The sequence below is a fragment of the Gigantopelta aegis genome, unplaced genomic scaffold (assembly GCF_016097555.1).
Source record: "Gigantopelta aegis isolate Gae_Host unplaced genomic scaffold, Gae_host_genome ctg1056_pilon_pilon, whole genome shotgun sequence".
Lineage (NCBI taxonomy): Eukaryota > Metazoa > Mollusca > Gastropoda > Neomphalida > Peltospiridae > Gigantopelta > Gigantopelta aegis.
Genome location: NW_024532411.1, coordinates 107,389 through 110,846, shown reverse-complemented (window position 1 = coordinate 110,846; position 3,458 = coordinate 107,389). Strand labels below are relative to the sequence as shown.

General features: G+C 34.4%; 1 non-coding gene across 1 annotated transcript; it reads right to left on the bottom strand.

Moving 5' to 3' along the window:
* Positions 1-1,849: 1,849 nt before the first annotated feature.
* Positions 1,850-2,076, bottom strand: LOC121390901. The gene has a single exon (XR_005960279.1). It is a non-coding gene; the product is annotated as a small nucleolar RNA U3 (small nucleolar RNA).
* Positions 2,077-3,458: the final 1,382 nt, after the last annotated feature.

The window sequence follows — 3,458 nt, the reverse complement described above, 5'->3', positions numbered from 1 at the left end:
AACAGCTGCTCAATTACACCAATAATATCAGTAATACAATTACCTGATGTACTATGAATAAAGCACCAAGTCCCATCCAATCCATAGTATCCATGAAGAAATGGCCAAAAGACAAAGAGAAAAGGACCAAAAAAAAAAAAGTGAAAATCAGATAAAAGACTTCAAATCGCTTCAGCCATGTATTCCTCTTGTCAATGTTGCCATGCATGATTGAATAAATCAGAAGATGAAGTGTAACACAAAATGACATTAAAGTAAATGTCCAGTTGAAGAAAATAGTGAAGAAACCATTTATTTGACAAGAGGGAGCATTTGGTTTTTAGAACTGTCCAATAATATCACTACAAATTGGAATACACAGGCCAGGGAATAAAGAATAGATGTTATAAGAAGATAAAGGAATAACCACTTAATTGTCGAAGTACCCAGCTTATAACCCAAAGTTCTAGAGTATTGTCTTGTTATAATGAGCAAGCAGGCGATAACTGACATGATAAATGATACACCAGCTACTCCACTGCGAATTAGTACGACAATTTGGAGTGTTTTGTGACTGGTTGGTCCTTCATGACAATCATTAGTATGATTGTCACTTCCATTGAGTAATAAATCCATGATAGTTGTCAGGATGAAGATGTCCTTAATGACGGATATGTAGTCACCTAAGCAGCTGTCTTTTATAAACTGAGAGTTTCGGGTCTTGCATTAGTTTACATAACTTCATAGCTGAGCTAGATTATAGATTGTTTACGTAAACTTATTACAAGAAATTGAAGGAGTATGCCCTTAGATACCTTCTGACTGGTCACATGATAGGTCACTTTAATATTTATAACTTGTCGAGTAAAAAAAGAACTCCAACAATAATAGCTTTACTATGTTATATAGTTCATGTTATTTCAGCAGGAGTAGCCATCTTAGTTAGAGCACTAGCTTCATGGATAACTAATAACTACTAATAACTAGTATTTCATATTCAGTTGTTGACTCTTGTCAATGTCTGCCAGCTGCTCTGATTGTTTTGGTTCATCTTTGCCACACTTATAGCCAGTCAATCAAACTAAGGACTACAACAAGGAACAACCTTTATTTTATTGATTTATTTTCTGTAATTATTTGGTGAACTATTTTTTCAAATTTCTAAGTGTGCTTGCATAGTTGAGTTTGTTTTTCTTTTCATTAGCTCTACAAGAAAGAGAAGGCTTTTTACAATTCATTCAATCAACTCTACAGTTATAACTCTATAGCTGTTTATGATGAATCCTCTGAACAGTTATTGATTGCTGAGGGATGTCTGCTAGGACTCCATTTCAGTTGGGGAGATGTAGAGAAGAGAGTTGTAAGGAATATTGTGCAGCAATGTTCTAGACAGTAAGTCTGAAGACAACATGTAATATTTATTAAATAAAGAATGTATCCTAGAATATCTAGTTCCCTAATAAACTTTGACCTTTAGACCCCAACCAATGTGGGTTTAGACATTCAACTATTGTTCTTTCACTGTAGACTTTGTTCAGAAAAATGTGATGCTGTTATGATGTCGAAATGTCAGAATATTCTGTTACAATTAGTGAGTCATGACAACAACATACAAGTCCGCATTGCTACGTACTCCACTATGAAGGTATATGTATAGACACAATATATGTAACACATACCATGAATGCAGCTTTCATGATATACTCTGGTCTCATACATGAATGCATCTTTCATGATTATAGTCTAAAACATCTCTGTAACTATGAAATGGTCTCTAGCAGTAATCATATCATGCATTAATCTTCAGCTTGGTAGGGTTCATCCCAACTCCCCTCCATTCTCTTATTTTTGTAAATAAATAGTATTAAAAACCACTCTGGATGTTTCCTCCCCCTCCTTGTCCTCTCACAAAGGAGGACAAATGAACACTCCTCAATGTCTCAGGTCCTGCTCCTTATAAATGGAGACTCACCTGAGACCTACTTCACGCTCAGAGGAGGAAACTACACCTCATCATCATGGTTTGTGTTCGTTGCTACTTAGGTCGTAAGTAGGAAAGACATATACTATAGAAATGATCCTAGTGAGTACAGTCTTGAGATAATAGTGAAAAGATATCTGTTTATATAGCAGATACCACAGACAAGTGCTTATGGGTTTGTTATAGTATGAACAGTTACAATGATATTCATAATCCTCTATGAGCCTGCCTGTATGTGCAAACTATTTCCTTTTATCAACCTGTTTTCACTTTTGTGTACATACCTCTTGAAAATTATCTCTTATGTTCCTTAGGTCTTCATAGAAAATCAATATAAAGATGAGGAGATTGCTCACTCTTCGTCTTTAACTCGAGTAATTTCTGCATCAATTCTCTCTCAACTGTCTAAAGATCTTATCTCTTCAAGTGATGAATTAAGATCAGTGACACACACCCTTTTTTCTTGCGTTATTAACAAGATGCTAACAGATTTGTGTGTCTGGAACTCACAATGGACTACTTTAATGGACACACTGCCATATGTTGAGGTTAGAAAAGGAAATATGAGAGAAAGGAGGATGGGAACTGTATATACACTGAAACCTGACTTGACAACTTTAGTATAGAGCTGCTCTCAATATAGAGGTTGTATAATACACTAAAGTATTAGTATGGGACTAGAACCAAGTGTCCTCAATATAGAGGCTGTATAATACACTAAAGTATTAGTATGGGACTAGAACAAGTGTCCTCAATATAGAGGTTGTATAATACACTAAAGTATTAGTATGAGACTAGAACAAGTGTCCTCAATATAGAGGTTGTATAATACACTAAAGTATTAGTATGGGACTAGAACAAGTGTCCTCAATATAGAGGTTGTATAATACACTAAAGTATTAGTATGGGACTAGAACAAGTGTCCTCAATATAGAGGTTGTATAATACACTAAAGTATTAGTATGAGACTAGAACAAGTGTCCTCAATATAGAGGCTGTATAATACACTAAAGTATTAGTATGGGACTAGAACAAGTGTCCTCAATATAGAGGTTGTATAATACACTAAAGTATTAGTATGGGACTAGTACAAGTGTCCTCAATATAGAGGTTGTATAATATACTAAAGTATTAGTATGGAACTAGAACAAGTGTCCTCAATATAGAGGTTGTATAATACACTAAAGTATTAGTATGGGACTAGAACAAGTGTCCTCAATTATAGAGGTTGTATAATACACTAAATTATTAGTATAGGACTAGTACAAGTGTCCTTAATATAGAGGTTGTATAATACACTAAAGTATTAGTATGGGACTAGTACAAGTGTCCTCAATATAGAGGTTGTATAATATACTAAAGTATTAGTATGGAACTAGAACAAGTGTCCTCAATATAGAGGTTGTATAATACACTAAAGTATTAGTATGGGACTAGAACAAGTGTCCTCAATATAGAGGTTGTATAATACACTAAAGTATTAGTATGAGACTAGAAC